Here is a 24,994-nt window from a genome sequence, read left to right on the forward strand (position 1 = left end):
TTAAACATTTCATCATTTTGTGTGGCTTTTGTTCCCCTTCTTTCTTGACAGGAAGCTACTGTGAACACATAAGACAATTCCCTTCACCCCTTGCCATTTAAGAAGACAGTTACCTCCCACCACTTTCATATTGTTCTCCAACTGGGCCATAAACTTTTCTGGCAACTATGCTTTTGCCTGCCATCTCAGAGGTTTAAGGTTCCAAAAGCTGGGGGTGGTATTCTAAAAGTTTAGCGAAATATTGAGAGGTAACTCAGGAGCAGTTTGAAAGATCTAGAAGTTGATTGTCCAATGACACAGAAGGGCTGGGATGAACATGTCCTGTGAAAAATGGACATACTAAAGAAGAGTCATGTCAAATGTTGACATTTTTGATAACATTATATTAGAAAAGCGGTTACATTGCAAAACCCTATGATTTGGACGCTATGATTTTTTTCCTTCCCGGCAGGAAACCCATATAAGCTACCATCGTGTGATCTCTGTTGTTTTGGACAGCAGTACTCACCCTGTTTCCAACATCATACGCAATTTGATCAAGGTCATCGCGTTGCCAAGGCTTGTCATGGAACTAATGCCTCCCCGTGCCCACAGACTGTAAGGTTCCATGGTGTAACGGTTAGCACTCTGGACTTTGAATCCAGCGATCCGAGTTCAAATCTCGGTGGAACCTTTAAGAAATTCCTTCAGCCAAAGATTGTTTTCATGACTTTTGGGGCAGAGATTGAGTTAAAAATCAAGACCTTTATTTCATGACCCCAAACATGCTGATAAAAGGTTCAAAAGGGACACTCTTCTGCACGTCTATGGTTTTCCCAATGAAACCATCAGTTTACTTCTTAGTGCAGCCAGAAGACTCCCATTCAAACAGAGTGCTTGGGGAACAATCAACCCTGATCTAGGATGTTAAGCTGTGTAGCAAAGGGAATGAAACCCATGCATCTGGCTTCCTGCATGTAGTAGTCGTGGCCGAGTGGTTAAGGCGATGGACTTGAAATCCATTGGGGTCTCCCCGCGCAGGTTCAAATCCTGCCGACTACGTCTAAGTTTTCTGTCCTTAGAGTATAGCATTGCTAGACTAAATCTTTCTCTTTGAACCCCTCTGTCCAGCGTGCAAGTTTCCAGAGATGAGAAAGTACAATCCCTTTTGCAAAAAGCTATGAAGTAGCTTTTGACTTGCAAAATGTGTAGCGCCTTCCGAATGATAAGCTTTAAATGTCTGCCTGTATATAGCTTTAGGGGTCTTTTTTAATTTCTACCCCATTACAAGGCAAAGACTACAGTAATGTGATTATAAGACAGATTCGGAGATGATTTTAAGACAACCCTTGTCGTATGACCACAGCACCTTTAGAAAGCCTATAGAACAAGATTTTTACAAAATTGGTCGTCCTAGTGAAAAATAAGCTTTTCCAAATGTTAATTGTTTGAAATTGAAACATGTTTTCTGATTTCATGTCCTTAAACATTTCATCATTTTGTGTGGCTTTTGTTCCCCTTCTTTCTTGACAGGAAGCTACTGTGAACACATAAGACAATTCCCTTCACCCCTTGCAATTTAAGAAGACAGTTACCTCCCACCACTTTCATATTGTTCTCCAACTGGGCCATAAACTTTTCTGGCAACTATGCTTTTGCCTGCCATCTCAGAGGTTTAAGGTTCCAAAAGCTGGGGGTGGTATTCTAAAAGTTTAGCGAAATATTGAGAGGTAACTCAGGAGCAGTTTGAAAGATCTAGAAGTTGATTGTCCAATGACACAGAAGGGCTGGGATGAACATGTCCTGTGAAAAATGGACATACTAAAGAAGAGTCATGTCAAATGTTGACATTTTTGATAACATTATATTAGAAAAGCGGTTACATTGCAAAACCCTATGATTTGGACGCTATGATTTTTTTCCTTCCCGGCAGGAAACCCATATAAGCTACCATCGTGTGATCTCTGTTGTTTTGGACAGCAGTACTCACCCTGTTTCCAACATCATACGCAATTTGATCAAGGTCATCGCGTTGCCAAGGCTTGTCATGGAACTAATGCCTCCCCGTGCCCACAGACTGTAAGGTTCCATGGTGTAACGGTTAGCACTCTGGACTTTGAATCCAGCGATCCGAGTTCAAATCTCGGTGGAACCTTTAAGAAATTCCTTCAGCCAAAGATTGTTTTCATGACTTTTGGGGCAGAGATTGAGTTAAAAATCAAGACCTTTATTTCATGACCCCAAACATGCTGATAAAAGGTTCAAAAGGGACACTCTTCTGCACGTCTATGGTTTTCCCAATGAAACCATCAGTTTACTTCTTAGTGCAGCCAGAAGACTCCCATTCAAACAGAGTGCTTGGGGAACAATCAACCCTGATCTAGGATGTTAAGCTGTGTAGCAAAGGGAATGAAACCCATGCATCTGGCTTCCTGCATGTAGTAGTCGTGGCCGAGTGGTTAAGGCGATGGACTTGAAATCCATTGGGGTCTCCCCGCGCAGGTTCAAATCCTGCCGACTACGTCTAAGTTTTCTGTCCTTAGAGTATAGCATTGCTAGACTAAATCTTTCTCTTTGAACCCCTCTGTCCAGCGTGCAAGTTTCCAGAGATGAGAAAGTACAATCCCTTTTGCAAAAAGCTATGAAGTAGCTTTTGACTTGCAAAATGTGTAGCGCCTTCCGAATGATAAGCTTTAAATGTCTGCCTGTATATAGCTTTAGGGGTCTTTTTTAATTTCTACCCCATTACAAGGCAATGTGATTATAAGACAGATTCGGAGATGATTTTAAGACAACCCTTGTCGTATGACCACAGCACCTTTAGAAAGCCTATAGAACAAGATTTTTACAAAATTGGTCGTCCTAGTGAAAAATAAGCTTTTCCAAATGTTAATTGTTTGAAATTGAAACATGTTTTCTGATTTAATGTCCTTAAACATTTCATCATTTTGTGTGGCTTTTGTTCCCCTTCTTTCTTGACAGGAAGCTACTGTGAACACATAAGACAATTCCCTTCACCCCTTGCAATTTAAGAAGACAGTTACCTCCCACCACTTTCATATTGTTCTCCAACTGGGCCATAAACTTTTCTGGCAACTATGCTTTTGCCTGCCATCTCAGAGGTTTAAGGTTCCAAAAGCTGGGGGTGGTATTCTAAAAGTTTAGCGAAATATTGAGAGGTAACTCAGGAGCAGTTTGAAAGATCTAGAAGTTGATTGTCCAATGACACAGAAGGGCTGGGATGAACATGTCCTGTGAAAAATGGACATACTAAAGAAGAGTCATGTCAAATGTTGACATTTTTGATAACATTATATTAGAAAAGCGGTTACATTGCAAAACCCTATGATTTGGACGCTATGATTTTTTTCCTTCCCGGCAGGAAACCCATATAAGCTACCATCGTGTGATCTCTGTTGTTTTGGACAACAGTACTCACCCTGTTTCCAACATCATACGCAATTTGATCAAGGTCATCGCGTTGCCAAGGCTTGTCATGGAACTAATGCCTCCCCGTGCCCACAGACTGTAAGGTTCCATGGTGTAACGGTTAGCACTCTGGACTTTGAATCCAGCGATCCGAGTTCAAATCTCGGTGGAACCTTTAAGAAATTCCTTCAGCCAAAGATTGTTTTCATGACTTTTGGGGCAGAGATTGAGTTAAAAATCAAGACCTTTATTTCATGACCCCAAACATGCTGATAAAAGGTTCAAAAGGGACACTCTTCTGCACGTCTATGGTTTTCCCAATGAAACCATCAGTTTACTTCTTAGTGCAGCCAGAAGACTCCCATTCAAACAGAGTGCTTGGGGAACAATCAACCCTGATCTAGGATGTTAAGCTGTGTAGCAAAGGGAATGAAACCCATGCATCTGGCTTCCTGCATGTAGTAGTCGTGGCTGAGTGGTTAAGGCGATGGACTTGAAATCCATTGGGGTCTCCCCGCGCAGGTTCAAATCCTGCCGACTACGTCTAAGTTTTCTGTCCTTAGAGCATAGCATTGCTAGACTAAATCTTTCTCTTTGAACCCCTCTGTCCAGCGTGCAAGTTTCCAGAGATGAGAAAGTACAATCCCTTTTGCAAAAAGCTATGAAGTAGCTTTTGACTTGCAAAATGTGTAGCGCCTTCCGAATGATAAGCTTTAAATGTCTGCCTGTATATAGCTTTAGGGGTCTTTTTTAATTTCTACCCCATTACCAGGCAAAGGATACAGTAATGTGATTATAAGACAGATTCGGAGATGATTTTAAGATAACCCTTGTCGTATGACCACAGCACCTTTAGAAAGCCTATAGAACAAGATTTTTACAAAATTGGTCGTCCTAGTGAAAAATAAGCTTTTCCAAATGTTAATTGTTTGAAATTGAAACATGTTTTCTGATTTCATGTCCTTAAACATTTCATCATTTTGTGTGGCTTTTGTTCCCCTTCTTTCTTGACAGGAAGCTACTGTGAACACATAAGACAATTCCCTTCACCCCTTGCAATTTAAGAAGACAGTTACCTCCCACCACTTTCATATTGTTCTCCAACTGGGCCATAAACTTTTCTGGCAACTATGCTTTTGCCTGCCATCTCAGAGGTTTAAGGTTCCAAAAGCTGGGGGTGGTATTCTAAAAGTTTAGCGAAATATTGAGAGGTAACTCAGGAGCAGTTTGAAAGATCTAGAAGTTGATTGTCCAATGACACAGAAGGGCTGGGATGAACATGTCCTGTGAAAAATGGACATACTAAAGAAGAGTCATGTCAAATGTTGACATTTTTGATAACATTATATTAGAAAAGCGGTTACATTGCAAAACCCTATGATTTGGACGCTATGATTTTTTTCCTTCCCGGCAGGAAACCCATATAAGCTACCATCGTGTGATCTCTGTTGTTTTGGACAGCAGTACTCACCCTGTTTCCAACATCATACGCAATTTGATCAAGGTCATCGCGTTGCCAAGGCTTGTCATGGAACTAATGCCTCCCCGTGCCCACAGACTGTAAGGTTCCATGGTGTAACGGTTAGCACTCTGGACTTTGAATCCAGCGATCCGAGTTCAAATCTCGGTGGAACCTTTAAGAAATTCCTTCAGCCAAAGATTGTTTTCATGACTTTTGGGGCAGAGATTGAGTTAAAAATCAAGACCTTTATTTCATGACCCCAAACATGCTGATAAAAGGTTCAAAAGGGACACTCTTCTGCACGTCTATGGTTTTCCCAATGAAACCATCAGTTTACTTCTTAGTGCAGCCAGAAGACTCCCATTCAAACAGAGTGCTTGGGGAACAATCAACCCTGATCTAGGATGTTAAGCTGTGTAGCAAAGGGAATGAAACCCATGCATCTGGCTTCCTGCATGTAGTAGTCGTGGCCGAGTGGTTAAGGCGATGGACTTGAAATCCATTGGGGTCTCCCCGCGCAGGTTCAAATCCTGCCGACTACGTCTAAGTTTTCTGTCCTTAGAGTATAGCATTGCTAGACTAAATCTTTCTCTTTGAACCCCTCTGTCCAGCGTGCAAGTTTCCAGAGATGAGAAAGTACAATCCCTTTTGCAAAAAGCTATGAAGTAGCTTTTGACTTGCAAAATGTGTAGCGCCTTCCGAATGATAAGCTTTAAATGTCTGCCTGTATATAGCTTTAGGGGTCTTTTTTAATTTCTACCCCATTACAAGGCAATGTGATTATAAGACAGATTCGGAGATGATTTTAAGACAACCCTTGTCGTATGACCACAGCACCTTTAGAAAGCCTATAGAACAAGATTTTTACAAAATTGGTCGTCCTAGTGAAAAATAAGCTTTTCCAAATGTTAATTGTTTGAAATTGAAACATGTTTTCTGATTTAATGTCCTTAAACATTTCATCATTTTGTGTGGCTTTTGTTCCCCTTCTTTCTTGACAGGAAGCTACTGTGAACACATAAGACAATTCCCTTCACCCCTTGCAATTTAAGAAGACAGTTACCTCCCACCACTTTCATATTGTTCTCCAACTGGGCCATAAACTTTTCTGCCAACTATGCTTTTGCCTGCCATCTCAGAGGTTTAAGGTTCCAAAAGCTGGGGGTGGTATTCTAAAAGTTTAGCGAAATATTGAGAGGTAACTCAGGAGCAGTTTGAAAGATCTAGAAGTTGATTGTCCAATGACACAGAAGGGCTTGGATGAACATGTCCTGTGAAAAATGGACATACTAAAGAAGAGTCATGTCAAATGTTGACATTTTTGATAACATTATATTAGAAAAGCGGTTACATTGCAAAACCCTATGATTTGGACGCTATGATTTTTTTCCTTCCCGGCAGGAAACCCATATAAGCTACCATCGTGTGATCTCTGTTGTTTTGGACAGCAGTACTCACCCTGTTTCCAACATCATACGCAATTTGATCAAGGTCATCGCGTTGCCAAGGCTTGTCATGGAACTAATGCCTCCCCGTGCCCACAGACTGTAAGGTTCCATGGTGTAACGGTTAGCACTCTGGACTTTGAATCCAGCGATCCGAGTTCAAATCTCGGTGGAACCTTTAAGAAATTCCTTCAGCCAAAGATTGTTTTCATGACTTTTGGGGCAGAGATTGAGTTAAAAATCAAGACCTTTATTTCATGACCCCAAACATGCTGATAAAAGGTTCAAAAGGGACACTCTTCTGCACGTCTATGGTTTTCCCAATGAAACCATCAGTTTACTTCTTAGTGCAGCCAGAAGACTCCCATTCAAACAGAGTGCTTGGGGAACAATCAACCCTGATCTAGGATGTTAAGCTGTGTAGCAAAGGGAATGAAACCCATGCATCTGGCTTCCTGCATGTAGTAGTCGTGGCCGAGTGGTTAAGGCGATGGACTTGAAATCCATTGGGGTCTCCTCGCGTAGGTTCAAATCCTGCCGACTACGTCTAAGTTTTCTGTCCTTAGAGCATAGCATTGCTAGACTAAATCTTTCTCTTTGAACCCCTCTGTCCAGCGTGCAAGTTTCCAGAGATGAGAAAGTACAATCCCTTTTGCAAAAAGCTATGAAGTAGCTTTTGACTTGCAAAATGTGTAGCGCCTTCCGAATGATAAGCTTTAAATGTCTGCCTGTATATAGCTTTAGGGGTCTTTTTTAATTTCTACCCCATTACAAGGCAAAGGATACAGTAATGTGATTATAAGACAGATTCGGAGATGATTTTAAGACAACCCTTGTCGTATGACCACAGCACCTTTAGAAAGCCTATAGAACAAGATTTTTACAAAATTGGTCGTCCTAGTGAAAAATAAGCTTTTCCAAATGTTAATTGTTTGAAATTGAAACATGTTTTCTGATTTCATGTCCTTAAACATTTCATCATTTTGTGTGGCTTTTGTTCCCCTTCTTTCTTGACAGGAAGCTACTGTGAACACATAAGACAATTCCCTTCACCCCTTGCAATTTAAGAAGACAGTTACCTCCCACCACTTTCATATTGTTCTCCAACTGGGCCATAAACTTTTCTGGCAACTATGCTTTTGCCTGCCATCTCAGAGGTTTAAGGTTCCAAAAGCTGGGGGTGGTATTCTAAAAGTTTAGCGAAATATTGAGAGGTAACTCAGGAGCAGTTTGAAAGATCTAGAAGTTGATTGTCCAATGACACAGAAGGGCTTGGATGAACATGTCCTGTGAAAAATGGACATACTAAAGAAGAGTCATGTCAAATGTTGACATTTTTGATAACATTATATTAGAAAAGCGGTTACATTGCAAAACCCTATGATTTGGACGCTATGATTTTTTTCCTTCCCGGCAGGAAACCCATATAAGCTACCATCGTGTGATCTCTGTTGTTTTGGACAGCAGTACTCACCCTGTTTCCAACATCATACGCAATTTGATCAAGGTCATCGCGTTGCCAAGGCTTGTCATGGAACTAATGCCTCCCCGTGCCCACAGACTGTAAGGTTCCATGGTGTAACGGTTAGCACTCTGGACTTTGAATCCAGCGATCCGAGTTCAAATCTCGGTGGAACCTTTAAGAAATTCCTTCAGCCAAAGATTGTTTTCATGACTTTTGGGGCAGAGATTGAGTTAAAAATCAAGACCTTTATTTCATGACCCCAAACATGCTGATAAAAGGTTCAAAAGGGACACTCTTCTGCACGTCTATGGTTTTCCCAATGAAACCATCAGTTTACTTCTTAGTGCAGCCAGAAGACTCCCATTCAAACAGAGTGCTTGGGGAACAATCAACCCTGATCTAGGATGTTAAGCTGTGTAGCAAAGGGAATGAAACCCATGCATCTGGCTTCCTGCATGTAGTAGTCGTGGCCGAGTGGTTAAGGCGATGGACTTGAAATCCATTGGGGTCTCCCCGCGTAGGTTCAAATCCTGCCGACTACGTCTAAGTTTTCTGTCCTTAGAGCATAGCATTGCTAGACTAAATCTTTCTCTTTGAACCCCTCTGTCCAGCGTGCAAGTTTCCAGAGATGAGAAAGTACAATCCCTTTTGCAAAAAGCTATGAAGTAGCTTTTGACTTGCAAAATGTGTAGCGCCTTCCGAATGATAAGCTTTAAATGTCTGCCTGTATATAGCTTTAGGGGTCTTTTTTAATTTCTACCCCATTACAAGGCAAAGGATACAGTAATGTGATTATAAGACAGATTCGGAGATGATTTTAAGACAACCCTTGTCGTATGACCACAGCACCTTTAGAAAGCCTATAGAACAAGATTTTTACAAAATTGGTCGTCCTAGTGAAAAATAAGCTTTTCAAAATGTTAATTGTTTGAAATTGAAACATGTTTTCTGATTTCATGTCCTTAAACATTTCATCATTTTGTGTGGCTTTTGTTCCCCTTCTTTCTTGACAGGAAGCTACTGTGAACACATAAGACAATTCCCTTCACCCCTTGCAATTTAAGAAGACAGTTACCTCCCACCACTTTCATATTGTTCTCCAACTGGGCCATAAACTTTTCTGGCAACTATGCTTTTGCCTGCCATCTCAGAGGTTTAAGGTTCCAAAAGCTGGGGGTGGTATTGTAAAAGTTTAGCGAAATATTGAGAGGTAACTCAGGAGCAGTTTGAAAGATCTAGAAGTTGATTGTCCAATGACACAGAAGGGCTGGGATGAACATGTCCTGTGAAAAATGGACATACTAAAGAAGAGTCATGTCAAATGTTGACATTTTTGATAACATTATATTAGAAAAGCGGTTACATTGCAAAACCCTATGATTTGGACGCTATGATTTTTTTCCTTCCCGGCAGGAAACCCATATAAGCTACCATCGTGTGATCTCTGTTGTTTTGGACAGCAGTACTCACCCTGTTTCCAACATCATACGCAATTTGATCAAGGTCATCGCGTTGCCAAGGCTTGTCATGGAACTAATGCCTCCCCGTGCCCACAGACTGTAAGGTTCCATGGTGTAACGGTTAGCACTCTGGACTTTGAATCCAGCGATCCGAGTTCAAATCTCGGTGGAACCTTTAAGAAATTCCTTCAGCCAAAGATTGTTTTCATGACTTTTGGGGCAGAGATTGAGTTAAAAATCAAGACCTTTATTTCATGACCCCAAACATGCTGATAAAAGGTTCAAAAGGGACACTCTTCTGCACGTCTATGGTTTTCCCAATGAAACCATCAGTTTACTTCTTAGTGCAGCCAGAAGACTCCCATTCAAACAGAGTGCTTGGGGAACAATCAACCCTGATCTAGGATGTTAAGCTGTGTAGCAAAGGGAATGAAACCCATGCATCTGGCTTCCTGCATGTAGTAGTCGTGGCCGAGTGGTTAAGGCGTTGGACTTGAAATCCATTGGGGTCTCCCCGCCCAGGTTCAAATCCTGCCGACTACGTCTAAGTTTTCTGTCCTTAGAGCATAGCATTGCTAGACTAAATCTTTCTCTTTGAACCCCTCTGTCCAGCGTGCAAGTTTCCAGAGATGAGAAAGTACAATCCCTTTTGCAAAAATTTATGAAGTAGCTTTTGACTTGCAAAATGTGTAGCGCCTTCCGAATGATAAGCTTTAAATGTCTGCCTGTATATAGCTTTAGGGGTCTTTTTTAATTTCTACCCCATTACAAGGCAAAGGATACAGTAATGTGATTATAAGACAGATTCGGAGATGATTTTAAGACAACCCTTGTCGTATGACCACAGCACCTTTAGAAAGCCTATAGAACAAGATTTTTACAAAATTGGTCGTCCTAGTGAAAAATAAGCTTTTCCAAATGTTAATTGTTTGAAATTGAAACATGTTTTCTGATTTCATGTCCTTAAACATTTCATCATTTTGTGTGGCTTTTGTTCCCCTTCTTTCTTGACAGGAAGCTACTGTGAACACATAAGACAATTCCCTTCACCCCTTGCAATTTAAGAAGACAGTTACCTCCCACCACTTTCATATTGTTCTCCAACTGGGCCATAAACTTTTCTGGCAACTATGCTTTTGCCTGCCATCTCAGAGGTTTAAGGTTCCAAAAGCTGGGGGTGGTATTCTAAAAGTTTAGCGAAATATTGAGAGGTAACTCAGGAGCAGTTTGAAAGATCTAGAAGTTGATTGTCCAATGACACAGAAGGGCTGGGATGAACATGTCCTGTGAAAAATGGACATACTAAAGAAGAGTCATGTCAAATGTTGACATTTTTGATAACATTATATTAGAAAAGCGGTTACATTGCAAAACCCTATGATTTGGACGCTATGATTTTTTTCCTTCCCGGCAGGAAACCCATATAAGCTACCATCGTGTGATCTCTGTTGTTTTGGACAGCAGTACTCACCCTGTTTCCAACATCATACGCAATTTGATCAAGGTCATCGCGTTGCCAAGGCTTGTCATGGAACTAATGCCTCCCCGTGCCCACAGACTGTAAGGTTCCATGGTGTAACGGTTAGCACTCTGGACTTTGAATCCAGCGATCCGAGTTCAAATCTCGGTGGAACCTTTAAGAAATTCCTTCAGCCAAAGATTGTTTTCATGACTTTTGGGGCAGAGATTGAGTTAAAAATCAAGACCTTTATTTCATGACCCCAAACACGCTGATAAAAGGTTCAAAAGGGACACTCTTCTGCACGTCTATGGTTTTCCCAATGAAACCATCAGTTTACTTCTTAGTGCAGCCAGAAGACTCCCATTCAAACAGAGTGCTTGGGGAACAATCAACCCTGATCTAGGATGTTAAGCTGTGTAGCAAAGGGAATGAAACCCATGCATCTGGCTTCCTGCATGTAGTAGTCGTGGCCGAGTGGTTAAGGCGATGGACTTGAAATCCATTGGGGTCTCCCTGCGCAGGTTCAAATCCTGCCGACTACGTCTAAGTTTTCTGTCCTTAGAGCATAGCATTGCTAGACTAAATCTTTCTCTTTGAACCCCTCTGTCCAGCGTGCAAGTTTCCAGAGATGAGAAAGTACAATCCCTTTTGCAAAAAGCTATGAAGTAGCTTTTGACTTGCAAAATGTGTAGCGCCTTCCGAATGATAAGCTTTAAATGTCTGCCTGTATATAGCTTTAGGGGTCTTTTTTAATTTCTACCCCATTACAAGGCAAAGGATACAGTAATGTGATTATAAGACAGATTCGGAGATGATTTTAAGACAACCCTTGTCGTATGACCACAGCACCTTTAGAAAGCCTATAGAACAAGATTTTTACAAAATTGGTCGTCCTAGTGAAAAATAAGCTTTTCCAAATGTTAATTGTTTGAAATTGAAACATGTTTTCTGATTTCATGTCCTTAAACATTTCATCATTTTGTGTGGCTTTTGTTCCCCTTCTTTCTTGACAGGAAGCTACTGTGAACACATAAGACAATTCCCTTCACCCCTTGCAATTTAAGAAGACAGTTACCTCCCACCACTTTCATATTGTTCTCCAACTGGGCCATAAACTTTTCTGGCAACTATGCTTTTGCCTGCCATCTCAGAGGTTTAAGGTTCCAAAAGCTGGGGGTGGTATTCTAAAAGTTTAGCGAAATATTGAGAGGTAACTCAGGAGCAGTTTGAAAGATCTAGAAGTTGATTGTCCAATGACACAGAAGGGCTGGGATGAACATGTCCTGTGAAAAATGGACATACTAAAGAAGAGTCATGTCAAATGTTGACATTTTTGATAACATTATATTAGAAAAGCGGTTACATTGCAAAACCCTATGATTTGGACGCTATGATTTTTTTCCTTCCCGGCAGGAAACCCATATAAGCTACCATCGTGTGATCTCTGTTGTTTTGGACAGCAGTACTCACCCTGTTTCCAACATCATACGCAATTTGATCAAGGTCATCGCGTTGCCAAGGCTTGTCATGGAACTAATGCCTCCCCGTGCCCACAGACTGTAAGGTTCCATGGTGTAACGGTTAGCACTCTGGACTTTGAATCCAGCGATCCGAGTTCAAATCTCGGTGGAACCTTTAAGAAATTCCTTCAGCCAAAGATTGTTTTCATGACTTTTGGGGCAGAGATTGAGTTAAAAATCAAGACCTTTATTTCATGACCCCAAACATGCTGATAAAAGGTTCAAAAGGGACACTCTTCTGCACGTCTATGGTTTTCCCAATGAAACCATCAGTTTACTTCTTAGTGCAGCCAGAAGACTCCCATTCAAACAGAGTGCTTGGGGAACAATCAACCCTGATCTAGGATGTTAAGCTGTGTAGCAAAGGGAATGAAACCCATGCATCTGGCTTCCTGCATGTAGTAGTCGTGGCCGAGTGGTTAAGGCGATGGACTTGAAATCAATTGGGGTCTCCCCGCCCAGGTTCAAATCCTGCCGACTACATCTAAGTTTTCTGTCCTTAGAGCATAGCATTGCTAGACTAAATCTTTCTCTTTGAACCCCTCTGTCCAGCGTGCAAGTTTCCAGAGATGAGAAAGTACAATCCCTTTTGCAAAAATTTATGAAGTAGCTTTTGACTTGCAAAATGTGTAGCGCCTTCCGAATGATAAGCTTTAAATGTCTGCCTGTATATAGCTTTAGGGGTCTTTTTTAATTTCTACCCCATTACAAGGCAAAGGATACAGTAATGTGATTATAAGACAGATTCGGAGATGATTTTAAGACAACCCTTGTCGTATGACCACAGCACCTTTAGAAAGCCTATAGAACAAGATTTTTACAAAATTGGTCGTCCTAGTGAAAAATAAGCTTTTCCAAATGTTAATTGTTTGAAATTGAAACATGTTTTCTGATTTCATGTCCTTAAACATTTCATCATTTTGTGTGGCTTTTGTTCCCCTTCTTTCTTGACAGGAAGCTACTGTGAACACATAAGACAATTCCCTTCACCCCTTGCAATTTAAGAAGACAGTTACCTCCCACCACTTTCATATTGTTCTCCAACTGGGCCATAAACTTTTCTGGCAACTATGCTTTTGCCTGCCATCTCAGAGGTTTAAGGTTCCAAAAGCTGGGGGTGGTATTCTAAAAGTTTAGCGAAATATTGAGAGGTAACTCAGGAGCAGTTTGAAAGATCTAGAAGTTGATTGTCCAATGACACAGAAGGGCTGGGATGAACATGTCCTGTGAAAAATGGACATACTAAAGAAGAGTCATGTCAAATGTTGACATTTTTGATAACATTATATTAGAAAAGCGGTTACATTGCAAAACCCTATGATTTGGACGCTATGATTTTTTTCCTTCCCGGCAGGAAACCCATATAAGCTACCATCGTGTGATCTCTGTTGTTTTGGACAGCAGTACTCACCCTGTTTCCAACATCATACGCAATTTCATCAAGGTCATCGCGTTGCCAAGGCTTGTCATGGAACTAATGCCTCCCCGTGCCCACAGACTGTAAGGTTCCATGGTGTAACGGTTAGCACTCTGGACTTTGAATCCAGCGATCCGAGTTCAAATCTCGGTGGAACCTTTAAGAAATTCCTTCAGCCAAAGATTGTTTTCATGACTTTTGGGGCAGAGATTGAGTTAAAAATCAAGACCTTTATTTCATGACCCCAAACACGCTGATAAAAGGTTCAAAAGGGACACTCTTCTGCACGTCTATGGTTTTCCCAATGAAACCATCAGTTTACTTCTTAGTGCAGCCAGAAGACTCCCATTCAAACAGAGTGCTTGGGGAACAATCAACCCTGATCTAGGATGTTAAGCTGTGTAGCAAAGGGAATGAAACCCATGCATCTGGCTTCCTGCATGTAGTAGTCGTGGCCGAGTGGTTAAGGCGATGGACTTGAAATCCATTGGGGTCTCCCCGCGCAGGTTCAAATCCTGCCGACTACGTCTAAGTTTTCTGTCCTTAGAGCATAGCATTGCTAGACTAAATCTTTCTCTTTGAACCCCTCTGTCCAGCGTGCAAGTTTCCAGAGATGAGAAAGTACAATCCCTTTTGCAAAAAGCTATGAAGTAGCTTTTGACTTGCAAAATGTGTAGCGCCTTCCGAATGATAAGCTTTAAATGTCTGCCTGTATATAGCTTTAGGGGTCTTTTTTAATTTCTACCCCATTACAAGGCAAAGGATACAGTAATGTGATTATAAGACAGATTCGGAGATGATTTTAAGACAACCCTTGTCGTATGACCACAGCACCTTTAGAAAGCCTATAGAACAAGATTTTTACAAAATTGGTCGTCCTAGTGAAAAATAAGCTTTTCCAAATGTTAATTGTTTGAAATTGAAACATGTTTTCTGATTTCATGTCCTTAAACATTTCATCATTTTGTGTGGCTTTTGTTCCACTTCTTTCTTGACAGGAAGCTACTGTGAACACATAAGACAATTCCCTTCACCCCTTGCAATTTAAGAAGACAGTTACCTCCCACCACTTTCATATTGTTCTCCAACTGGGCCATAAACTTTTCTGGCAACTATGCTTTTGCCTGCCATCTCAGAGGTTTAAGGTTCCAAAAGCTGGGGGTGGTATTCTAAAAGTTTAGCGAAATATTGAGAGGTAACTCAGGAGCAGTTTGAAAGATCTAGAAGTTGATTGTCCAATGACACAGAAGGGCTGGGATGAACATGTCCTGTGAAAAATGGACATACTAAAGAAGAGTCATGTCAAATGTTGACATTTTTGATAACATTATATTAGAAAAGCGGTTACATTGCAAAACCCTATGATTTGGACGCTATGATTTTTTTCCTTCCCGGCAGGAAACCCATATAAGCTACCATCGTGTGATCTCTGTTGTTTTGGACAGCAGTACTCATCCTGTTTCCAACATCATACGCAATTTGATCAAGGTCATCGCGTTGCCAAGGCTTGTCATGGAACTAATGCCTCCCCGTGCCCACAGACTGTAAGGTTCCATGGTGTAACGGTTAGCACTCTGGACTTTGAATCCAGCGATCCGAGTTCAAATCTCGGTGGAACCTTTAAGAAATTCCTTCAGCCAAAGATTGTTTTCATGACTTTTGGGGCAGAGATTGAGTTAAAAATCAAGACCTTTATTTCATGACCCCAAACATGCTGATAAAAGGTTCAAAAGGGACACTCTTCTGCACGTCTATGGTTTTCCCAATGAAACCATCAGTTTACTTCTTAGTGCAGCCAGAAGACTCCCATTCAAACAGAGTGCTTGGGGAACAATCAACCCTGATCTAGGATGTTAAGCTGTGTAGCAAAGGGAATGAAACCCATGCATCTGCCTTCCTGCATGTAGTAGTCGTGGCCGAGTGGTTAAGGCGATGGACTTGAAATCCATTGGGGTCTCCCCGCGCAGGTTCAAATCCTGCCGACTACGTCTAAGTTTTCTGTCCTTAGAGCATAGCATTGCTAGACTAAATCTTTCTCTTTGAACCCCTCTGTCCAGCGTGCAAGTTTCCAGAGATGAGAAAGTACAATCCCTTTTGCAAAAAGCTATGAAGTAGCTTTTGACTTGCAAAATGTGTAGCGCCTTCCGAATGATAAGCTTTAAATGTCTGCCTGTATATAGCTTTAGGGGTCTTTTTTAATTTCTACCCCATTACAAGGCAAAGGATACAGTAATGTGATTATAAGACAGATTCGGAGATGATTTTAAGACAACCCTTGTCGTATGACCACAGCACCTTTAGAAAGCCTATAGAACAAGATTTTTACAAAATTGGTCGTCCTAGTGAAAAATAAGCTTTTCCAAATGTTAATTGTTTGAAATTGAAACATGTTTTCTGATTTCATGTCCTTAAACATTTCATCATTTTGTGTGGCTTTTGTTCCCCTTCTTTCTTGACAGGAAGCTACTGTGAACACATAAGACAATTCCCTTCACCCCTTGCAATTTAAGAAGACAGTTACCTCCCACCACTTTCATATTGTTCTCCAACTGGGCCATAAACTTTTCTGGCAACTATGCTTTTGCCTGCCATCTCAGAGGTTTAAGGTTCCAAAAGCTGGGGGTGGTATTCTAAAAGTTTAGCGAAATATTGAGAGGTAACTCAGGAGCAGTTTGAAAGATCTAGAAGTTGATTGTCCAATGACACAGAAGGGCTGGGATGAACATGTCCTGTGAAAAATGGACATACTAAAGAAGAGTCATGTCAAATGTTGACATTTTTGATAACATTATATTAGAAAAGCGGTTACATTGCAAAACCCTATGATTTGGACGCTATGATTTTTTTCCTTCCCGGCAGGAAACCCATATAAGCTACCATCGTGTGATCTCTGTTGTTTTGGACAGCAGTACTCACCCTGTTTCCAACATCATACGCAATTTGATCAAGGTCATCGCGTTGCCAAGGCTTGTCATGGAACTAATGCCTCCCCGTGCCCACAGACTGTAAGGTTCCATGGTGTAACGGTTAGCACTCTGGACTTTGAATCCAGCGATCCGAGTTCAAATCTCGGTGGAACCTTTAAGAAATTCCTTCAGCCAAAGATTGTTTTCATGACTTTTGGGGCAGAGATTGAGTTAAAAATCAAGACCTTTATTTCATGACCCCAAACATGCTGATAAAAGGTTCAAAAGGGACACTCTTCTGCACGTCTATGGTTTTCCCAATGAAACCATCAGTTTACTTCTTAGTGCAGCCAGAAGACTCCCATTCAAACAGAGTGCTTGGGGAACAATCAACCCTGATCTAGGATGTTAAGCTGTGTAGCAAAGGGAATGAAACCCATGCATCTGGCTTCCTGCATGTAGTAGTCGTGGCCGAGTGGTTAAGGCGATGGACTTGAAATCCATTGGGGTCTCCCCGCCCAGGTTCAAATCCTGCCGACTACATCTAAGTTTTCTGTCCTTAGAGCATAGCATTGCTAGACTAAATCTTTCTCTTTGAACCCCTCTGTCCAGCGTGCAAGTTTCCAGAGATGAGAAAGTACAATCCCTTTTGCAAAAATTTATGAAGTAGCTTTTGACTTGCAAAATGTGTAGCGCCTTCCGAATGATAAGCTTTAAATGTCTGCCTGTATATAGCTTTAGGGGTCTTTTTTAATTTCTACCCCATTACAAGGCAAATGATACAGTAATGTGATTATAAGACAGATTCGGAGATGATTTTAAGACAACCCTTGTCGTATGACCACAGCACCTTTAGAAAGCCTATAGAACAAGATTTTTACAAAATTGGTCGTCCTAGTGAAAAATAAGCTTTTCCAAATGTTAATTGTTTGAAATTGAAACATGTTTTCTGATTTCATGTCCTTAAACATTTCATCATTTTGTGTGGCTTTTGTTCCCCTTCTTTCTTGACAGGAAGCTACTGTGAACACATAAGACAATTCCCTTCACCCCTTGCAATTTAAGAAGACAGTTACCTCCCACCACTTTCATATTGTTCTCCAACTGGGCCATAAACTTTTCTGGCAACTATGCTTTTGCCTGCCATCTCAGAGGTTTAAGGTTCCAAAAGCTGGGGGTGGTATTCTAAAAGTTTAGCGAAATATTGAGAGGTAACTCAGGAGCAGTTTGAAAGATCTAGAAGTTGATTGTCCAATGACACAGAAGGGCTGGGATGAACATGTCCTGTGAAAAATGGACATACTAAAGAAGAGTCATGTCAAATGTTGACATTTTTGATAACATTATATTAGAAAAGCGGTTACATTGCAAAACCCTATGATTTGGACGCTATGATTTTTTTCCTTCCCGGCAGGAAACCCATATAAGCTACCATCGTGTGATCTCTGTTGTTTTGGACAGCAGTACTCACCCTGTTTCCAACATCATACGCAATTTGATCAAGGTCATCGCGTTGCCAAGGCTTGTCATGGAACTAATGCCTCCCCGTGCCCACAGACTGTAAGGTTCCATGGTGTAACGGTTAGCACTCTGGACTTTGAATCCAGCGATCCGAGTTCAAATCTCGGTGGAACCTTTAAGAAATTCCTTCAGCCAAAGATTGTTTTCATGACTTTTGGGGCAGAGATTGAGTTAAAAATCAAGACCTTTATTTCATGACCCCAAACATGCTGATAAAAGGTTCAAAAGGGACACTCTTCTGCACGTCTATGGTTTTCCCAATGAAACCATCAGTTTACTTCTTAGTGCAGCCAGAAGACTCCCATTCAAACAGAGTGCTTGGGGAACAATCAACCCTGATCTAGGATGTTAAGCTGTGTAGCAAAGGGAATGAAACCCATGCATCTGGCTTCCTGCATGTAGTAGTCGTGGCCGAGTGGTTAAGGCGATGGACTTGAAATCCATTGGGGTCTCCCCGCCCAGGTTCAAATCCTGCCGACTACATCTAAGTTTTCTGTCCTTAGAGCATAGCATTGCTAGACTAAATCTTTCTCTTTGAACCCCTCTGTCCAGCGTGCAAGTTTCCAGAGATGAGAAAGTACAATCCCTTTTGCAAAAATTTATGAAGTAGCTTTTGACTTGCAAAATGTGTAGCGCCTTCCGAATGATAAGCTTTAAATGTCTGCCTGTATATAGCTTTAGGGGTCTTTTTTAATTTCTACCCCATTACAAGGCAAAGGATACAGTAATGTGATTATAAGACAGATTCGGAGATGATTTTAAGACAACCCTTGTCGTATGACCACAGCACCTTTAGAAAGCCTATAGAACAAGATTTTTACAAAATTGGTCGTCCTAGTGAAAAATAAGCTTTTCCAAATGTTAATTGTTTGAAATTGAAACATGTTTTCTGATTTCATGTCCTTAAACATTTCATCATTTTGTGTGGCTTTTGTTCCCCTTCTTTCTTGACAGGAAGCTACTGTGAACACATAAGACAATTCCCTTCACCCCTTGCAATTTAAGAAGACAGTTACCTCCCACCACTTTCATATTGTTCTCCAACTGGGCCATAAACTTTTCTGGCAACTATGCTTTTGCCTGCCATCTCAGAGGTTTAAGGTTCCAAAAGCTGGGGGTGGTATTCTAAAAGTTTAGCGAAATATTGAGAGGTAACTCAGGAGCAGTTTGAAAGATCTAGAAGTTGATTGTCCAATGACACAGAAGGGCTGGGATGAACATGTCCTGTGAAAAATGGACATACTAAAGAAGAGTCATGTCAAATGTTGACATTTTTGATAACATTATATTAGAAAAGCGGTTACATTGCAAAACCCTATGATTTGGACGCTATGATTTTTTTCCTTCCCGGCAGGAAACCCATATAAGCTACCATCGTGTGATCTCTGTTGTTTTGGACAGCAGTACTCACCCTGTTTCCAACATCATACGCAATTTGATCAAGGTCATCGCGTTGCCAAGGCTTGTCATGGAACTAATGCCTCCCCGTGCCCACAGACTGTAAGGTTCCATGGTGTAACGGTTAGCACTCTGGACTTTGAATCCAGCGATCCGAGTTCAAATCTCGGTGGAACCTTTAAGAAATTCCTTCAGCCAAAGATTGTTTTCATGACTTTTGGGGCAGAGATTGAGTTAAAAATCAAGACCTTTATTTCATGACCCCAAACATGCTGATAAAAGGTTCAAAAGGGACACTCTTCTGCACGTCTATGGTTTTCCCAATGAAACCATCAGTTTACTTCTTAGTGCAGCCAGAAGACTCCCATTCAAACAGAGTGCTTGGGGAACAATCAACCCTGATCTAGGATGTTAAGCTGTGTAGCAAAGGGAATGAAACCCATGCATCTGGCTTCCTGCATGTAGTAGTCGTGGCCGAGTGGTTAAGGCGATGGACTTGAAATCCATTGGGGTCTCCCCGCCCAGGTTCAAATCCTGCCGACTACATCTAAGTTTTCTGTCCTTAGAGCATAGCATTGCTAGACTAAATCTTTCTCTTTGAACCCCTCTGTCCAGCGTGCAAGTTTCCAGAGATGAGAAAGTACAATCCCTTTTGCAAAAATTTATGAAGTAGCTTTTGACTTGCAAAATGTGTAGCGCCTTCCGAATGATAAGCTTTAAATGTCTGCCTGTATATAGCTTTAGGGGTCTTTTTTAATTTCTACCCCATTACAAGGCAAAGGATACAGTAATGTGATTATAAGACAGATTCGGAGATGATTTTAAGACAACCCTTGTCGTATGACCACAGCACCTTTAGAAAGCCTATAGAACAAGATTTTTACAAAATTGGTCGTCCTAGTGAAAAATAAGCTTTTCCAAATGTTAATTGTTTGAAATTGAAACATGTTTTCTGATTTCATGTCCTTAAACATTTCATCATTTTGTGTGGCTTTTGTTCCCCTTCTTTCTTGACAGGAAGCTACTGTGAACACATAAGACAATTCCCTTCACCCCTTGCAATTTAAGAAGACAGTTACCTCCCACCACTTTCATATTGTTCTCCAACTGGGCCATAAACTTTTCTGGCAACTATGCTTTTGCCTGCCATCTCAGAGGTTTAAGGTTCCAAAAGCTGGGGGTGGTATTCTAAAAGTTTAGCGAAATATTGAGAGGTAACTCAGGAGCAGTTTGAAAGATCTAGAAGTTGATTGTCCAATGACACAGAAGGGCTGGGATGAACATGTCCTGTGAAAAATGGACATACTAAAGAAGAGTCATGTCAAATGTTGACATTTTTGATAACATTATATTAGAAAAGCGGTTACATTGCAAAACCCTATGATTTGGACGCTATGATTTTTTTCCTTCCCGGCAGGAAACCCATATAAGCTACCATCGTGTGATCTCTGTTGTTTTGGACAGCAGTACTCACCCTGTTTCCAACATCATACGCAATTTGATCAAGGTCATCGCGTTGCCAAGGCTTGTCATGGAACTAATGCCTCCCCGTGCCCACAGACTGTAAGGTTCCATGGTGTAACGGTTAGCACTCTGGACTTTGAATCCAGCGATCCGAGTTCAAATCTCGGTGGAACCTTTAAGAAATTCCTTCAGCCAAAGATTGTTTTCATGACTTTTGGGGCAGAGATTGAGTTAAAAATCAAGACCTTTATTTCATGACCCCAAACACGCTGATAAAAGGTTCAAAAGGGACACTCTTCTGCACGTCTATGGTTTTCCCAATGAAACCATCAGTTTACTTCTTAGTGCAGCCAGAAGACTCCCATTCAAACAGAGTGCTTGGGGAACAATCAACCCTGATCTAGGATGTTAAGCTGTGTAGCAAAGGGAATGAAACCCATGCATCTGGCTTCCTGCATGTAGTAGTCGTGGCCGAGTGGTTAAGGCGATGGACTTGAAATCCATTGGGGTCTCCCCGCGCAGGTTCAAATCCTGCCGACTACGTCTAAGTTTTCTGTCCTTAGAGCATAGCATTGCTAGACTAAATCTTTCTCTTTGAACCCCTCTGTCCAGCGTGCAAGTTTCCAGAGATGAGAAAGTACAATCCCTTTTGCAAAAAGCTATGAAGTAGCTTTTGACTTGCAAAATGTGTAGCGCCTTCCGAATGATAAGCTTTAAATGTCTGCCTGTATATAGCTTTAGGGGTCTTTTTTAATTTCTACCCCATTACAAGGCAAAGGATACAGTAATGTGATTATAAGACAGATTCGGAGATGATTTTAAGACAACCCTTGTCGTATGACCACAGCACCTTTAGAAAGCCTATAGAACAAGATTTTTACAAAATTGGTCGTCCTAGTGAAAAATAAGCTTTTCCAAATGTTAATTGTTTGAAATTGAAACATGTTTTCTGATTTCATGTCCTTAAACATTTCATCATTTTGTGTGGCTTTTGTTCCCCTTCTTTCTTGACAGGAAGCTACTGTGAACACATAAGACAATTCCCTTCACCCCTTGCAATTTAAGAAGACAGTTACCTCCCACCACTTTCATATTGTTCTCCAACTGGGCCATAAACTTTTCTGGCAACTATGCTTTTGCCTGCCATCTCAGAGGTTTAAGGTTCCAAAAGCTGGGGGTGGTATTCTAAAAGTTTAGCGAAATATTGAGAGGTAACTCAGGAGCAGTTTGAAAGATCTAGAAGTTGATTGTCCAATGACACAGAAGGGCTGGGATGAACATGTCCTGTGAAAAATGGACATACTAAAGAAGAGTCATGTCAAATGTTGACATTTTTGATAACATTATATTAGAAAAGCGGTTACATTGCAAAACCCTATGATTTGGACGCTATGATTTTTTTCCTTCCGGGCAGGAAACCCATATAAGCTACCATCGTGTGATCTCTGTTGTTTTGGACAGCAGTACTCACCCTGTTTCCAACATCATACGCAATTTGATCAAGGTCATCGCGTTGCCAAGGCTTGTCATGGAACTAATGCCTCCCCGTGCCCACAGACTGTAAGGTTCCATGGTGTAACGGTTAGCACTCTGGACTTTGAATCCAGCGATCCGAGTTCAAATCTCGGTGGAACCTTTAAGAAATTCCTTCAGCCAAAGATTGTTTTCATGACTTTTGGGGCAGAGATTGAGTTAAAAATCAAGACCTTTATTTCATGACCCCAAACATGCTGATAAAAGGTTCAAAAGGGACACTCTTCTGCACGTCTATGGTTTTCCCAATGAAACCATCAGTTTACTTCTTAGTGCAGCCAGAAGACTCCCATTCAAACAGAGTGCTTGGGGAACAATCAACCCTGATCTAGGATGTTAAGCTGTGTAGCAAAGGGAATGAAACCCATGCATCTGGCTTCCTGCATGTAGTAGTCGTGGCCGAGTGGTTAAGGCGATGGACTTGAAATCCATTGGGGTCTCCCCGCCCAGGTTCAAATCCTGCCGACTACATCTAAGTTTTCTGTCCTTAGAGCATAGCATTGCTAGACTAAATCTTTCTCTTTGAACCCCTCTGTCCAGCGTGCAAGTTTCCAGAGATGAGAAAGTACAATCCCTTTTGCAAAAATTTATGAAGTAGCTTTTGACTTGCAAAATGTGTAGCGCCTTCCGAATGATAAGCTTTAAATGTCTGCCTGTATATAGCTTTAGGGGTCTTTTTTAATTTCTACCCCATTACAAGGCAAAGGATACAGTAATGTGATTATAAGACAGATTCGGAGATGATTTTAAGACAACCCTTGTCGTATGACCACAGCACCTTTAGAAAGCCTATAGAACAAGATTTTTACAAAATTGGTCGTCCTAGTGAAAAATAAGCTTTTCCAAATGTTAATTGTTTGAAATTGAAACATGTTTTCTGATTTCATGTCCTTAAACATTTCATCATTTTGTGTGGCTTTTGTTCCCCTTCTTTCTTGACAGGAAGCTACTGTGAACACATAAGACAATTCCCTTCACCCCTTGCAATTTAAGAAGACAGTTACCTCCCACCACTTTCATATTGTTCTCCAACTGGGCCATAAACTTTTCTGGCAACTATGCTTTTGCCTGCCATCTCAGAGGTTTAAGGTTCCAAAAGCTGGGGGTGGTATTCTAAAAGTTTAGCGAAATATTGAGAGGTAACTCAGGAGCAGTTTGAAAGATCTAGAAGTTGATTGTCCAATGACACAGAAGGGCTGGGATGAACATGTCCTGTGAAAAATGGACATACTAAAGAAGAGTCATGTCAAATGTTGACATTTTTGATAACATTATATTAGAAAAGCGGTTACATTGCAAAACCCTATGATTTGGACGCTATGATTTTTTTCCTTCCCGGCAGGAAACCCATATAAGCTACCATCGTGTGATCTCTGTTGTTTTGGACAGCAGTACTCACCCTGTTTCCAACATCATACGCAATTTGATCAAGGTCATCGCGTTGCCAAGGCTTGTCATGGAACTAATGCCTCCCCGTGCCCACAGACTGTAAGGTTCCATGGTGTAACGGTTAGCACTCTGGACTTTGAATCCAGCGATCCGAGTTCAAATCTCGGTGGAACCTTTAAGAAATTCCTTCAGCCAAAGATTGTTTTCATGACTTTTGGGGCAGAGATTGAGTTAAAAATCAAGACCTTTATTTCATGACCCCAAACACGCTGATAAAAGGTTCAAAAGGGACACTCTTCTGCACGTCTATGGTTTTCCCAATGAAACCATCAGTTTACTTCTTAGTGCAGCCAGAAGACTCCCATTCAAACAGAGTGCTTGGGGAACAATCAACCCTGATCTAGGATGTTAAGCTGTGTAGCAAAGGGAATGAAACCCATGCATCTGGCTTCCTGCATGTAGTAGTCGTGGCCGAGTGGTTAAGGCGATGGACTTGAAATCCATTGGGGTCTCCCCGCGCAGGTTCAAATCCTGCCGACTACGTCTAAGTTTTCTGTCCTTAGAGCATAGCATTGCTAGACTAAATCTTTCTCTTTGAACCCCTCTGTCCAGCGTGCAAGTTTCCAGAGATGAGAAAGTACAATCCCTTTTGCAAAAAGCTATGAAGTAGCTTTTGACTTGCAAAATGTGTAGCGCCTTCCGAATGATAAGCTTTAAATGTCTGCCTGTATATAGCTTTAGGGGTCTTTTTTAATTTCTACCCCATTACAAGGCAAAGGATACAGTAATGTGATTATAAGACAGATTCGGAGATGATTTTAAGACAACCCTTGTCGTATGACCACAGCACCTTTAGAAAGCCTATAGAACAAGATTTTTACAAAATTGGTCGTCCTAGTGAAAAATAAGCTTTTCCAAATGTTAATTGTTTGAAATTGAAACATGTTTTCTGATTTCATGTCCTTAAACATTTCATCATTTTGTGTGGCTTTTGTTCCCCTTCTTTCTTGACAGGAAGCTACTGTGAACACATAAGACAATTCCCTTCACCCCTTGCAATTTAAGAAGACAGTTACCTCCCACCACTTTCATATTGTTCTCCAACTGGGCCATAAACTTTTCTGGCAACTATGCTTTTGCCTGC

General features: G+C 41.2%; 34 non-coding genes across 34 annotated transcripts; all 34 read left to right on the forward strand.

Moving 5' to 3' along the window:
- The first annotated feature begins 601 nt into the window (after window positions 1–601).
- On the forward strand, window positions 602–673 carry TRNAQ-UUG (transfer RNA glutamine (anticodon UUG)). Its single transcript has one exon. It is a non-coding gene; the product is annotated as a tRNA-Gln (tRNA).
- Window positions 674–959: 286 nt separating this feature from the next.
- Window positions 960–1,041, forward strand: TRNAS-UGA (transfer RNA serine (anticodon UGA)). The gene has a single exon. It is a non-coding gene; the product is annotated as a tRNA-Ser (tRNA).
- A 1,021-nt stretch (window positions 1,042–2,062) lies between these two features.
- Window positions 2,063–2,134, forward strand: TRNAQ-UUG (transfer RNA glutamine (anticodon UUG)). Its single transcript has one exon. It is a non-coding gene; the product is annotated as a tRNA-Gln (tRNA).
- A 286-nt stretch (window positions 2,135–2,420) lies between these two features.
- TRNAS-UGA (transfer RNA serine (anticodon UGA)) lies at window positions 2,421–2,502 on the forward strand. Its single transcript has one exon. It is a non-coding gene; the product is annotated as a tRNA-Ser (tRNA).
- A 1,009-nt stretch (window positions 2,503–3,511) lies between these two features.
- TRNAQ-UUG (transfer RNA glutamine (anticodon UUG)) lies at window positions 3,512–3,583 on the forward strand. The gene has a single exon. It is a non-coding gene; the product is annotated as a tRNA-Gln (tRNA).
- A 286-nt stretch (window positions 3,584–3,869) lies between these two features.
- On the forward strand, window positions 3,870–3,951 carry TRNAS-UGA (transfer RNA serine (anticodon UGA)). Its single transcript has one exon. It is a non-coding gene; the product is annotated as a tRNA-Ser (tRNA).
- A 1,021-nt stretch (window positions 3,952–4,972) lies between these two features.
- TRNAQ-UUG (transfer RNA glutamine (anticodon UUG)) lies at window positions 4,973–5,044 on the forward strand. The gene has a single exon. It is a non-coding gene; the product is annotated as a tRNA-Gln (tRNA).
- Window positions 5,045–5,330: 286 nt separating this feature from the next.
- Window positions 5,331–5,412, forward strand: TRNAS-UGA (transfer RNA serine (anticodon UGA)). The gene has a single exon. It is a non-coding gene; the product is annotated as a tRNA-Ser (tRNA).
- A 1,009-nt stretch (window positions 5,413–6,421) lies between these two features.
- TRNAQ-UUG (transfer RNA glutamine (anticodon UUG)) lies at window positions 6,422–6,493 on the forward strand. Its single transcript has one exon. It is a non-coding gene; the product is annotated as a tRNA-Gln (tRNA).
- A 286-nt stretch (window positions 6,494–6,779) lies between these two features.
- TRNAS-UGA (transfer RNA serine (anticodon UGA)) lies at window positions 6,780–6,861 on the forward strand. Its single transcript has one exon. It is a non-coding gene; the product is annotated as a tRNA-Ser (tRNA).
- A 1,021-nt stretch (window positions 6,862–7,882) lies between these two features.
- Window positions 7,883–7,954, forward strand: TRNAQ-UUG (transfer RNA glutamine (anticodon UUG)). Its single transcript has one exon. It is a non-coding gene; the product is annotated as a tRNA-Gln (tRNA).
- Window positions 7,955–8,240: 286 nt separating this feature from the next.
- Window positions 8,241–8,322, forward strand: TRNAS-UGA (transfer RNA serine (anticodon UGA)). The gene has a single exon. It is a non-coding gene; the product is annotated as a tRNA-Ser (tRNA).
- A 1,021-nt stretch (window positions 8,323–9,343) lies between these two features.
- Window positions 9,344–9,415, forward strand: TRNAQ-UUG (transfer RNA glutamine (anticodon UUG)). Its single transcript has one exon. It is a non-coding gene; the product is annotated as a tRNA-Gln (tRNA).
- A 286-nt stretch (window positions 9,416–9,701) lies between these two features.
- On the forward strand, window positions 9,702–9,783 carry TRNAS-UGA (transfer RNA serine (anticodon UGA)). The gene has a single exon. It is a non-coding gene; the product is annotated as a tRNA-Ser (tRNA).
- A 1,021-nt stretch (window positions 9,784–10,804) lies between these two features.
- TRNAQ-UUG (transfer RNA glutamine (anticodon UUG)) lies at window positions 10,805–10,876 on the forward strand. Its single transcript has one exon. It is a non-coding gene; the product is annotated as a tRNA-Gln (tRNA).
- Window positions 10,877–11,162: 286 nt separating this feature from the next.
- On the forward strand, window positions 11,163–11,244 carry TRNAS-UGA (transfer RNA serine (anticodon UGA)). The gene has a single exon. It is a non-coding gene; the product is annotated as a tRNA-Ser (tRNA).
- Window positions 11,245–12,265: 1,021 nt separating this feature from the next.
- TRNAQ-UUG (transfer RNA glutamine (anticodon UUG)) lies at window positions 12,266–12,337 on the forward strand. Its single transcript has one exon. It is a non-coding gene; the product is annotated as a tRNA-Gln (tRNA).
- Window positions 12,338–12,623: 286 nt separating this feature from the next.
- Window positions 12,624–12,705, forward strand: TRNAS-UGA (transfer RNA serine (anticodon UGA)). Its single transcript has one exon. It is a non-coding gene; the product is annotated as a tRNA-Ser (tRNA).
- Window positions 12,706–13,726: 1,021 nt separating this feature from the next.
- Window positions 13,727–13,798, forward strand: TRNAQ-UUG (transfer RNA glutamine (anticodon UUG)). Its single transcript has one exon. It is a non-coding gene; the product is annotated as a tRNA-Gln (tRNA).
- Window positions 13,799–14,084: 286 nt separating this feature from the next.
- Window positions 14,085–14,166, forward strand: TRNAS-UGA (transfer RNA serine (anticodon UGA)). The gene has a single exon. It is a non-coding gene; the product is annotated as a tRNA-Ser (tRNA).
- A 1,021-nt stretch (window positions 14,167–15,187) lies between these two features.
- Window positions 15,188–15,259, forward strand: TRNAQ-UUG (transfer RNA glutamine (anticodon UUG)). The gene has a single exon. It is a non-coding gene; the product is annotated as a tRNA-Gln (tRNA).
- A 286-nt stretch (window positions 15,260–15,545) lies between these two features.
- On the forward strand, window positions 15,546–15,627 carry TRNAS-UGA (transfer RNA serine (anticodon UGA)). Its single transcript has one exon. It is a non-coding gene; the product is annotated as a tRNA-Ser (tRNA).
- A 1,021-nt stretch (window positions 15,628–16,648) lies between these two features.
- TRNAQ-UUG (transfer RNA glutamine (anticodon UUG)) lies at window positions 16,649–16,720 on the forward strand. Its single transcript has one exon. It is a non-coding gene; the product is annotated as a tRNA-Gln (tRNA).
- Window positions 16,721–17,006: 286 nt separating this feature from the next.
- Window positions 17,007–17,088, forward strand: TRNAS-UGA (transfer RNA serine (anticodon UGA)). Its single transcript has one exon. It is a non-coding gene; the product is annotated as a tRNA-Ser (tRNA).
- A 1,021-nt stretch (window positions 17,089–18,109) lies between these two features.
- On the forward strand, window positions 18,110–18,181 carry TRNAQ-UUG (transfer RNA glutamine (anticodon UUG)). Its single transcript has one exon. It is a non-coding gene; the product is annotated as a tRNA-Gln (tRNA).
- Window positions 18,182–18,467: 286 nt separating this feature from the next.
- Window positions 18,468–18,549, forward strand: TRNAS-UGA (transfer RNA serine (anticodon UGA)). Its single transcript has one exon. It is a non-coding gene; the product is annotated as a tRNA-Ser (tRNA).
- A 1,021-nt stretch (window positions 18,550–19,570) lies between these two features.
- TRNAQ-UUG (transfer RNA glutamine (anticodon UUG)) lies at window positions 19,571–19,642 on the forward strand. The gene has a single exon. It is a non-coding gene; the product is annotated as a tRNA-Gln (tRNA).
- A 286-nt stretch (window positions 19,643–19,928) lies between these two features.
- TRNAS-UGA (transfer RNA serine (anticodon UGA)) lies at window positions 19,929–20,010 on the forward strand. The gene has a single exon. It is a non-coding gene; the product is annotated as a tRNA-Ser (tRNA).
- A 1,021-nt stretch (window positions 20,011–21,031) lies between these two features.
- Window positions 21,032–21,103, forward strand: TRNAQ-UUG (transfer RNA glutamine (anticodon UUG)). The gene has a single exon. It is a non-coding gene; the product is annotated as a tRNA-Gln (tRNA).
- A 286-nt stretch (window positions 21,104–21,389) lies between these two features.
- TRNAS-UGA (transfer RNA serine (anticodon UGA)) lies at window positions 21,390–21,471 on the forward strand. Its single transcript has one exon. It is a non-coding gene; the product is annotated as a tRNA-Ser (tRNA).
- Window positions 21,472–22,492: 1,021 nt separating this feature from the next.
- On the forward strand, window positions 22,493–22,564 carry TRNAQ-UUG (transfer RNA glutamine (anticodon UUG)). Its single transcript has one exon. It is a non-coding gene; the product is annotated as a tRNA-Gln (tRNA).
- A 286-nt stretch (window positions 22,565–22,850) lies between these two features.
- TRNAS-UGA (transfer RNA serine (anticodon UGA)) lies at window positions 22,851–22,932 on the forward strand. The gene has a single exon. It is a non-coding gene; the product is annotated as a tRNA-Ser (tRNA).
- A 1,021-nt stretch (window positions 22,933–23,953) lies between these two features.
- On the forward strand, window positions 23,954–24,025 carry TRNAQ-UUG (transfer RNA glutamine (anticodon UUG)). The gene has a single exon. It is a non-coding gene; the product is annotated as a tRNA-Gln (tRNA).
- Window positions 24,026–24,311: 286 nt separating this feature from the next.
- TRNAS-UGA (transfer RNA serine (anticodon UGA)) lies at window positions 24,312–24,393 on the forward strand. Its single transcript has one exon. It is a non-coding gene; the product is annotated as a tRNA-Ser (tRNA).
- The last annotated feature ends 601 nt before the right edge of the window (window positions 24,394–24,994 follow it).

Source organism: Engystomops pustulosus, chromosome 7 (genome assembly GCF_040894005.1).
Source record: "Engystomops pustulosus chromosome 7, aEngPut4.maternal, whole genome shotgun sequence".
Classification (NCBI taxonomy): Eukaryota; Metazoa; Chordata; class Amphibia; order Anura; family Leptodactylidae; genus Engystomops; species Engystomops pustulosus.